The following is a 12,411-nucleotide window of genomic DNA, read 5'->3' as shown; positions in this document are numbered from 1 at the left end:
TGTAACTGTTTCACTGTTTATGTATATATACATGTACAAGTCCTCATTAATGGCATGATTTATCATGTGTCAATACAAAAAGACTGAGAGCAGAGAGACGTTTTATAAATTATCTAAGGCTTGCAGTAGGGCAAAAAGCTAAATATAATTGAAGAAACTTCATTCATAAACATTAATAGATTTTAAGTTTTTGTAAATTAAAATTGTTTAGCTGAGACAAATCCTTTTTTTCACGGATATTCCTCAACCCTTTACTATACATAATATAAACCTTGTAATTTGATGCACATTCAAATAAACCGTGTTTCACTATGAATTTACACGAAAACTCACTGAAAATACAGATAACTGTTTAACGAGATTTCACAAGAAAAAAATCCATGAAACTTGTTCACACATAAACACATCCTTGACATAAATGTAAACAGAACTTTCGCTGAAATGACGTCACGATAGGACGGTTTTATGTGATTGGCTGATTGATCCGCCCAGTTGTTGGAGCTGTCCTTCGGATCGATAATAGATGAATCCATTGATTGTTTGACATTAAATGAAGACTTCACTGCAAGCCAGTCATACACACGGAATCCTGATCGATTCAAAGTAACAGACGAACATATTAGTTTCCCAGCTCTGTCACATACGCAACACGCTCACTTGTTTGTAGACATCAACAGAAAGTACAGGGAAAATGGATAACTGCAGGCGAGGTTCCAGGTAAGACTTATAGCTAAGATTTGTCAGGAGGTGTGTGAACGAAGGACAGGACTCGTTAGTCGTGTCTAATTAACAAACCGGAGTTAATATTGACAGGTCATCTCCTTCAAAGGTTTTCGCGTTTGTCTATGGTCAATTTGGCTGTCAATGATCGTTTAGAATCCAGTGATCAGCTGGCGTAGGGATGTGGCAAGGATGCAAAAGGCTGCAGGGAGTTATAATATTTTTTATGGGTCTATGCCGGGAAGGTTTTATGGTGTTCAGATAGCTTTATATCACGGCCGCAATTATTGTAAATAATATTCAAGGGGACTTTTTTTATCAGTCTTGCATTCTTGAAATATTTTTATTGTAAATACATAAACATAGCGTAATGAATGGAATCTTGTTGATACATATAGATTTTATTACTCATCTATGTCTAATGATTTATGATACACTTAATAATTGGATTTGTTGTTATGTAACGGTCGTAGAAAATTATTGGTCCTAAGTCAAAAACTGTTATTTTTAGTGTAAAAGAAAATGTTGAAAGCAATATTTTCAATACTAAAAAGCTCGCAAACACAAGAAAAGCAAATAATTAGCGATATACCGGTATTTTAATTCTCGCGTAGTAACACTTGGTCACTATACAGTCGTTACGCAAGTGTGAAGAGGTGGCCAGCAATTTGCTTTATAGAAAAATAGAAGGTGTCGACATATTTGATATTCTTTTGTGTCGTCTGCGAAATATGGCGATTACTTGATCATTACTTCGTTATGTCTTCAATGCGCCTGTATCACCCTTTCTACTAATGACATTGGTACAGTACTTCGTTATATAAAATCGTAATTCAATAGTTCGTCCAAAATTCTATCTCTTCAAGGGTCCTTTACTTTCAGTTATGGCAAATGAATTCAGAGTATATGTCTGACTAGCCAAGCCTCGGATTCAAATAAGAAGATAATGTATTTTAAAGACCATTTTAAAAATTAACCATGTCATTTAATAATATTTAGCGCTATTACAAAATATCTTTAATAATATAAACTTTAAACATATTTTATTCACTGCTGACTCAATTAATTATTAACCCATCATTATAGCTAGTCCTTTTATTTTTTTCTACCATCAATAAACAACACCTTCCTAGAATAATTTTTCTTCAACAGTCACGCATTTTATATGCTACGATAAAAATTTACGACATGAAGATATTTTGGTTGAATTTCATCACTCAGATAGAACTTGCTAGAATTTGCGAGGGTTATCATATCCATTTCTAAATCATTTTAATGATTCGGCTCGGTGTCAACAAACGATTGGTGTCGATTCCCTTGGAACTCATCGCCAGCATTTCAACAAATACCAAGAGACTGCTTAAAATGAGGAAAATAAATCAACGAGATTGAAATTGTGGAAATGATGGAAAAGCTATTACATTATGTAACAAAGAAACGGAAAGCATTTAAATAGCATTTAATTTGCATTTTTGATTGGGGGGAATTGGTGCTTTATTTTGTGTTAATGTTTAGATTAATTAATTTTCAATAAACATGAAGTTAATTATTTATGACACAGCTGTTCAGGGATATTAACATTTTTCATTTTTTCCCCAACCTATCCCTCCGTTTTGGTCAAAATTGAAAATTGGGTTAAATCAAAAGGTTATGGCTTTTTGACAAATCAAAACCTGTGAATTATCTATCCCAAGTTAAATTGAAAGAAAATGAAATGGAACCAATTCAACTTTGAAAACGGCATATAGTAAATGTAATTGAATTGTGTTTCTCTGACTTTCCGTTGAACCCTAAAATTTTATCAAACGACTAATCAGATTTAATCGACATATATATCTAAAAGTTATTGTCTTTGAGTTCCTCATTTTGAAATTCTCGTCCTCATCTTTTATTCCTAAGATGAAAAATTAATAAATTTTTAAAACTGAAATTATTTCAGTTGATTTGGAATAACTTCACGCACTTTTTATTCAAATATTCTTGTATGTTGACCTGTTTCTAAAATGGGAAGACACTCTTCTAGGAATTCTCCCGCAAACGTTACAAATGGCATTAGATTGATGAATGAGTACCAAAGCTTGATTGACCTTTTATAGCTAATCACTACAAATTACAATCAAATGTCCCTTACCTATTAATTATTCAAAGTAGCATTGTAAGTGGAGAAGTAGCAAATATAATCAAACCAATTGAAATATCCGTTGTGTTTCGTAAAATAAAACAGCATCACGAAAAGATAAATCTAATGATCTTATATATAATTAGAATATTTCATAAGCAAAGGCAAAAAATGTGAATACTAGTATAAAGGGTGGGAAAGAAATTGAACTGAGTAATTTATGAATACAAACAATCTTAATTCGATATCCTGTATCATTTTGAAAAGATCTTCAGAAATTGGTTGAAGTCTCCTTTCAATTCATATTCCTTTTTTCATTCACTAGTATAGGGGTATGGTTTTATCGCAATTTTTATGGGCAATAATACCTATATTTTAAGAAAAAAATTAAGAATGCCTCACACATTAGGAATAGTTATTAATATATTACACTTGTCAAAGTATAAAACATCATATCAGTTCTTTTTGAATTATGATTTCGAGTTTGGATCATTTAGAATTTTTAATCTAGAATGCCTCTATTTTTGTACCAATAAATATTTTTAAAAATTCACTTTGTACGAAAATATCGTATTGGCAAGGCATTACTTTTTCCATGGAGTCTCGATGAGATCTCGAAAGATCCCTAGAGAATTAAAGATAAAAGCATCGCTGAAGTGAGATAGCTGTCACCTTCTGTGTGGAATTTAATCACACAGAAGTCTTCTGAGGCAAAAATAATTAGAGCTAAAAGACATTACACTTCAGTCCATAAAATATCGAATGAAAGAAAGAAATGATCATTATGGCATTGCCGATAGCTGCATGCTTATGCTCTCCGGCTCAGCATTGATATACATTCGTTTAGATGGAAAAGCTTTTCGGTTTTCAATTACTTCGCAAGAAATAATCAATGTACTTCTAGGGTTTCCCCGAGTGTAGCTTGTTTTAATAGTAGATGAATCCAAAATGTATTACGTTTCAGTCCATCATAATATCCGTCAACCTCGCATGTTTGACGTCATTGTTCGTTGCTTTGTTCTATTGGTCATCGCCAAAAAAAACCTTGAATTTTTTTTCCCTTTATTTCTCCCCTTTCTGTAGAAATTCTAAGGTACATGTACATCTATTTCAAATATGCAATTAAATGTGGAGGAGACAATGAACAAATGCACATGAATTGTCTGACCTCAGTTGATCTTTTTTCAGCCGGGCTTATTGCTCAAATGGCAGTTGTCTTCGTGGAACTAGTCCATTCATAATGTCGTTCAATAACTGGGCAAGTGTATTAACATATTAACATAAAGAAGCAGCTCATTAGTGCTTCAAAAATCTGAAAATAGTAACCAAAGCTGTAAAATGATAATGGTGAAAAAGACATCCATCTTTGATTATGGCTTTAAAAGATCTTAATTAATAGTGCTCGGTGCTATTGGTATCATAAGTTCGTGCCAAGGATAACGAAAATCGGTTAATGATTGCAAAATAATATGCTCTCTCTCTCTCTCTCTCTCTCTCTCTCTCTCTCTCTCTCTCTCTCTCTCTCTCTCTCTCTCTCTCTGTGCAACGATTTCGTCAATGATTTTCCAAGAATTTTATTGCTAAACATTTGCAGAATGTTTATAATTTGTAAGTTTTGCACAGTAATCGAATTTAAAGAACATACGTTGAATGCAAAGGGTTTTAAGTACGATAATGAGAAGCCATCTCTGAAGTCTCTGCGGAAGATGGTTCGCTTCCGTTTTCACCAATTTTATTAGCAAGACTTTTCGACTCTCTGCATAAACACATCTGTTTTTAACAGCTAAACATTGGCTACCGGATTTACGTCAGAAACTCAGAATGCCGGTTCCTTATGCCATTAGGAAAAAACGGACAGCCATTACACGATAACACGTCGTCAATCTTGCCGATGTAGTCCGAGATTTATATCGCCGTGTAGTGTACTCTTTTTACTCTCTTTGCTCAATTTACATTGACGGTATGATAGGATAGGTTAGGTTAGGATAAGATAGGATAGGATAGGATTGGATAGGAAGTTATATAATATAATATGATACGATATGATATGATATGATGTGATGTGATGTGATGTGATACAATACGATACGATTCGATACGATACGATACGATACGATACGACATGATATGATATGATATGATATGATTAATTACCGGTTAAAATTCCCAGCCTCATCCCTAATGATTACATTGTATTAATGTGGTATCTTAGAGTCGTTATCAAAATAAGATATTAATATACATGTAATAGAATACAATGACTATGTACAAATGTATACATGTATACTATACATTTAGAAAACATGGCTGAGCCAAAATAATTCCCGAATTTTCCTTTGAATTTGGGGCGTTTCCGCACGCGACAGGAGCTGATTTTTTTTATGAGATGAAAAACAATGTGTAAGAGGTCTACCTATCCCATTTTTGTAATAATGCGAGGTCATTTGAATTTTTGATGCGTGTTGTTTCCGGAGGGGGGTGAAAAGGCCAGGGCTTGATTTTCAAGCACATGTGTAACTTCGAGGTAAACAAAGTCTCACGCCTTGCTGGATGCACGTGTGTATTTTGATAGAAAATTGTAAATGAAGCGTTGTTTAAAAAGATGTCAAGAGGATTTTTTCCAGAAGTTCGTTTTGAATTTTTAATCTGTATCTAAAGTTGTGCAATTTTGGTAAGAATATATAGTAAAATTTAATACTGTAGTGCAACCTGCAGGATTGGGGAAAAAAGATGAATTGAAAATATAATTCTATATAACTATTTATGAAGTAACAATCTATCAAAATGGTGTTTTTGAACCTTGTTAAAATAATGCTTCGTTAGGTTTTGTACTCATTTAATGCCCGAATAAGGAAGTTAAGGCTGTTAACACTTATATTATCTATGAACAAATAAACATTATTCAAATAAGGAAGTAAAATAAAGACATGAACAGCAAAACAAAGATACGTGCTTTAACATCCAACGTTTTATGATCTTAATCATTATATGTTGAGGATGATATTATTTGTTCTACGTTGATGGAGTTTGGTCCAGATTGGAACGTAAAGGGGTAATATATAATTATATGCATAAATTTGACACCGGTCAGCTTCCATATTTATGGTTGTGACGGACGAAATATTGCTAGCGTGACACTGTTTACATATATATAGACAAGCAGTGTGTAAATCCTTTGTAGTTCACGTCTTGGTAGTTCAGGAGTATCTCTTATAGAAGAGGTGGTGGTAGTCCTTCTGTTGGCTGATTCAGATTTACGACAAAAGAATACCAACTATCCAGATAGTATGAAATTCATAAATCACATTTCAAAACTGTATACTAGTACATGTAATAAGTAATTAGAAGTTGATATTTTCTTCAACGCACGTGTCTTGAAACACTTCTTATTACAAAATATCTTAAAATGGCATTCACAATAACATCAACTTATCTTTGAAAACATGCAGAAGGCGATCCTAGAGCCTCGACACCTTCAAAACTTGTAGTAGGGATCCTTGACATTATGGCAACATGCAGTGTTGATATCTTGAGTTCTTGTCACCTTAACAACATGCAAAGGGGGACGCTTTGACATCTTGACAACATGTAGTAGGGATCCTCGACAACATGCAGTAAGTGAAATTTGACACCTTGACAACTTGCAATGTGGATACTTTGATGACCAGGCAACCTTCATTAGGAAATTCCTTGACACATTGGAAACAAACAGTTGGCGAACGATTGATACGGTGACAAATTAGGGATACCTTGACAACATGCACTAGAGATGCCATGATAAAATGGCCCCATGCATTAGGATACCTTGGCACCATACCAACACGCAGAAGATATACCTTGACACCTTGACATCGTACAGAAGAAATACCTTAACACCTTGACAACATGCAGTAGAGATAACTTGACACCTTGACAACATGCAGTAGAGATACCTTTACAACATGCAGTAGTGATACCTCTTGACACCTTGATGACATGCAGTAGAGATACCTCTTGACATCTTGACAACATTCAGTAGAGATACCCTTGACATCTTGACAACATGCAATAGAGAAAACTTGACACCTTGATAACATGCAGTAGAGATACCTCTTGACAACATACAGAAGAGATACCTTGACACCTTGACAGCATGCAGTAGAGATAACTTGACAACGTGTAGAATAGATACCTTGACAACATGCAGTAGAGATACCTTAACATCTTGACAACATGCAGTATAAATACCTCTTGACACCTTGACAACATGCAGTAGAGATACCTTTACAACCTACAGTAGAGATACCTTGACACCATGCAGTAGAGATAACTTCACACCTTTACAACATGTAGTAGAGATATGTGTACCTTAACACCTTGACAACATGCACTAGAGATAACTTGACACCTTGACAACATGCAAAGGGGGACGCTTTGACATCTTGACAACATGTAGTAGGGATCCTCGACAACATGCAGTAAGTGAAATTTGACACCTTGACAACTTGCAATGTGGATACTTTGATGACCAGGCAACCTTCATTAGGAAATTCCTTGACACATTGGAAACAAACAGTTGGCGAACGATTGATACGGTGACAAATTAGGGATACCTTGACAACATGCACTAGAGATGCCATGATAAAATGGCCCCATGCATTAGGATACCTTGGCACCATACCAACACGCAGAAGATATACCTTGACACCTTGACATCGTACAGAAGTAATACCTTAACACCTTGACAACATGCAGTAGAGATAACTTGACACCTTGACAACATGCAGTAGAGATACCTTTACAACATGCAGTAGTGATACCTCTTGACACCTTGATGACATGCAGTAGAGATACCTCTTGACATCTTGACAACATTCAGTAGAGATACCCTTGACATCTTGACAACATGCAATAGAGAAAACTTGACACCTTGATAACATGCAGTAGAGATACCTCTTGACAACATACAGAAGAGATACCTTGACACCTTGACAGCATGCAGTAGAGATAACTTGACAACGTGTAGAATGGATACCTTGACAACATGCAGTAGAGATACCTTAACATCTTGACAACATGCAGTATAAATACCTCTTGACACCTTGACAACATGCAGTAGAGATACCTTTACAACCTGCAGTAGAGATACCTTGACACCTTGACAACATGCAGTAGAGATAACTTCACACCTTTACAACATGTAGTAGAGATATGTGTACCTTGACACCTTGACAACATGCACTAGAGATAACTTGACACCTTGACAACATGCAGTAGAGATACCTCTTGACACCTTGACAACATGGAGTATCCTTGACAACATGTAGTAAATATACTTTAACACCTTGACAACATGTAGTAGAGACACCTTGACAACATGCAGTAGAAATAGCTCTTGACAACATGCAGAAGAGATACCTTGACACCTTGACAGCATGCAGTAGAGATAACTTGACACCTTGACAACATGCAGTAGAGATACCTATTCACAACATACAGAAGAGATACCTTGACACCTTGACAGCATGCAGTAGAGATAACTTGACAACGTGTAGAATGGATACCTTGACAACATGCAGTAGAGATACCTTAACATCTTGACAACATGCAGTATAAATACCTCTTGACACCTTGACAACATGCAGTAGAGATACCTTTACAACCTGCAGTAGAGATACCTTGACACCTTGACAACATGCAGTAGAGATAACTTCACACCTTTACAACATGTAGTAGAGATATGTGTACCTTGACACCTTGACAACATGCACTAGAGATAACTTGACACCTTGACAACATGCAGTAGAGATACCTCTTGACACCTTGACAACATGGAGTATCCTTGACAACATGTAGTAAATATACTTTAACACCTTGACAACATGTAGTAGAGACACCTTGACAACATGCAGTAGAAATAGCTCTTGACAACATGCAGAAGAGATACCTTGACACCTTGACAGCATGCAGTAGAGATAACTTGACACCTTGACAACATGCAGTAGAGATACCTATTCACAACATACAGAAGAGATACCTTGACACCCTATCAGCATGCAGTAGAGATAACTTGACAACATGTAGTAGAGATACATTGACACCTTGACAACATGAAGTAGAGATACCTTAACACCTTGACAACATGCAGTATAAATACCTCTTGACACCTTGACAACATGCAGTAGAGATACCTTGACAACCTGCAGTAGAGATACCTTGACAACATGCAGTAGAGATACCTTAACACCTTGACAACATGCTGTATAAATACCTCCTGACACCTTGACAACATGCAATAGAGATACCTTGACAACCTGCAGTAGAGATACCTTGACACCTTGACAACATGCACTAGAGATAACTTGACACCTTGACAACATGCAGTAGAGATACCTCTTGACACCTTGACAACATGGAGTATCCTTGACACCTTGACAACATGCAGTAAATATACTTTAACACCTTGACAACATGAAGTAGAAACACCTTGACAACATGCTGAAGAAATACTTCTTGACAACCTGCAGAATAGATACAATAACACCTTGACAGCATGCAGTAGAAATAAAATGACACTTTTACAACATGCAGTAAATATATCTTGACACCTTGACAACATGTAGTAGAGATACCTTGACACCTTGACAACATGCAGTAGAAATACCTTAACACCTTGACAACATGCAGTAGAGATACCTTGACAACATGCAGTAAAGATACCGTAACACCCTGACAACATGCAGTACAGATGCCTTGACAACATGCAGTAGATATATCTCTTGACAACCTGCATTAGAGACACCCTGACAACCTGCATTAGAGACACCTTGACAGCATGCAGTAGATATAAAATGACACTTTGACAACATGCAATAGAGATATCTTGACACCTTGACAACATGTAGTAAAAATACTTTGACACCTTGACAACATGCAGTGGAGATACCTCTTGACACCTTGACAACATGCAGTAGAGATACATTGACACCTTGACAACTTGCAGTAGAGATATTTTGACACCATGCATTAGGCAATTCATTGTTATTCTTATTAACATACATTACAAAGAGTTAATTTGTGTCTTCATTACCTGAAGTAACTGAAATTTTCCTCCTTTAGTTTAGAACTGGTGCTAATATTTATTTATTCAGCCTTCAACCTCTCTATCTCTTGGATACTATACTTTGGCTTATGATTTCAGTAGGTAGGCGGATCCTAATTGTACGTCCATACTTATTTCAGGTTCATAAACATGTTGTTTTCACCCACGACTTAAATCCAAGTATTAGGAAGAAACGGATCTAGATTATTTTAACACACTGCATACTGGGAACAGTTTCACAGCCACCGGCTTTATGTACTCATTAAAACCAGCATTATAGTGGGAGGCTCGGTTTTTTTTATACTATCCATAAATTTGACATGAAATCGCATGTCCATCTAATGAATGCACTTACATTTTACGTGTCTCTTTAATTTTCTATTGTTTTATGTCAGGAAAGATTAAAGCTTGCAATCTCGCGATAAAGATTTGTAAAAGTAGAATTAAGTTAACCGTCAAACAGTGAAAATCTAGAAAAGATGAAGTTATGGAAGATAATATTTTTGTATTTATATCCTCATCAGTATTTAACAAAACATCGAGGCAATCCTTCATTTTCTGACCAAAAAAATATATTAAATGGTTTTTGTGTGGACTTTGAAATCCAAGTTTAGATAAATGGTTTTAAAATCTCTTATCAGTGTCTGCGTATTACATGATATTATATGATCTAGACCTTAAGAATGATTTATTAACCTCCATCCACCTTAACCCATGTCTGAATTTAGTTTAAATTAAATGATAATATTATTTTTTTTTAATTTAGAATTAGGTGTCCGTGTAAAGGTACTCTAGAGAACTCTACAGATTTGATTAAATATCTGCAAAATTAAGTGTACCAATGTCAACAGTTAAAGGGTTGTATTTTTAATGTACTTGAGAGAAAAAATCCTCGCAAGTTCAGTGTAAACACACAAATCGGACCACTGGGTTAAAGTAAAGTGATAGTTATGAGGTGACAAATAAAGTTAACAGGGCTTAGTTTGTCGCTCTGTCTATATAACAGTGTCCGTAATTAAACAATGCACGATAAAATGCCTACTTTCTTTGTATGCAAACGTTTTAATCTGTTTAAAGCTCAGGATCCGCCGACACATTTAAAGTTATTAATAAGGACAGCTGGATCGCCTAATGAATATTCATTCATTTAGTGTTTTGTGAATCAATACGTTGAAGCATTTTGTGCATTTCTTTGAACGACACGCGCTTTAAATATTAACATGAGCTGCACTCTAGATCGGCCTTTAAAACAAGGGTATGTGTGAACTCTCAGGCAAGGTTCCACCGACAATCACTGGATTTCAGGACAATATCCAAATGCATTAGAAGGGCGGTATTAATGTTTACCTAGGTTCATTTTATTTGAGTTTCCCGGTGCTATTATTAATATATATAATGCGATATTAGGCTAGTGTTTACCTTTTTCAATTGGAGATTTGCGATATGTTGTATTGTGTTTTCCCGGTGGGACATGTAACTCAAGATGTGGGCATTAATGACGAATGGGCTGTGTATAAGAGACAAGCGACGGCGACCGAAGGTAGCAAGCACGTCACTGATAATTACGATGTGCCCATGATAGGGTTTCTCATTACCGGGGAGCGCTAATTACACGGAATTACCATTCTTACTTAATTGACGTACACGGTAAGTTCAAGTGCTACAAGTCATCTTAATGGAATGAATTGACTGGACTTTTTTTAGCTATGACTATGAGTACCTGAGAGTTTATAGTAACGGAACACCTTAGTTTTGAAGGTTTACTTTTAAGTCTTTGTATGTTTTACCTGTTTACGCAGCGCTGGGTCATTTAAAACTCCGTGTTAAAGTACAGTTAAGTATTATAATTTATTTATACAAAGCATAAGTAACAATAATTTACTTATGTTTCGGATTTAAAATTATCTAATGTTGAGTGAATTATGACTCTGCAATTTTATGCACATGACATCGTAGTAACTGACACAACATTTCACATGATTTAAACACTATACAATCAACTAATTTTTTTTTAATCATTTAATGCAGAAAATCCTCATGCATGTAAACTGAATCTTTAAGAAACATAAGAAGATTACACAGAATTCGTAGGTATAGTCGCTTTTATACTCATAGGTAAATCTTTTAAGTATAATACCTTTAAACTGTACTGCAGTAAGGTTGAGAAAGTGCAGAAGCCTGTGAAAAATTGGAATCGTTGTAATTTCCTGAGATACTATCTGAACGATGAAGTGTAAATATTAACTCACACAGGCGCCTATATTGTATTCCAAAAATTGAAATAAATTGAAGCAACTACAACTGGGTGACCAGTGTGCGCTTTCATACATTTCCCATCGGGATCGTTCTACAAATACGGGAAATGTAGTTAGCGCTAACGCAACGTAAAGTGACGTCACTGAAGGCCGTTGGCGGTGACGTCAAAACAAACAGGTACACGGTTCATGTCTTCGTATTTTTCATCAAATCGAGTGTTGCTTTGATCAGGATA

The 12,411-nt window shown here is 35.4% G+C and overlaps 1 protein-coding gene across 11 annotated transcripts in view; it reads left to right on the top strand.

Annotated features, from left to right (window-relative positions):
- Positions 1 to 329: 329 nt before the first annotated feature.
- Positions 330 to 12,411, top strand: part of LOC128180365 (cGMP-specific 3',5'-cyclic phosphodiesterase-like) — a 36,408-nt gene continuing 24,326 nt past the window's right edge. For 4 of the 11 annotated variants that reach the window (XM_052848417.1, XM_052848416.1, XM_052848420.1 and 1 more), the window contains exon 1: positions 11,054 to 11,567. The gene's annotated coding sequence lies outside the window, so the exon portion shown is untranslated. Of the gene's footprint in view, positions 718 to 5,834; positions 5,892 to 11,049; positions 11,568 to 12,212; positions 12,354 to 12,411 lie in introns of those variants that run through there. The other 7 variants (XM_052848414.1, XM_052848409.1, XM_052848415.1 and 4 more) reach the window with 5 other exon arrangements.

The sequence above is a fragment of the Crassostrea angulata genome, chromosome 4, assembly GCF_025612915.1.
Source record: "Crassostrea angulata isolate pt1a10 chromosome 4, ASM2561291v2, whole genome shotgun sequence".
NCBI lineage: Eukaryota > Metazoa > Mollusca > Bivalvia > Ostreida > Ostreidae > Magallana > Magallana angulata.
Note: the sequence above shows the minus strand (reverse complement) of the source record. Positions and strands in the feature narration are given on the sequence as shown.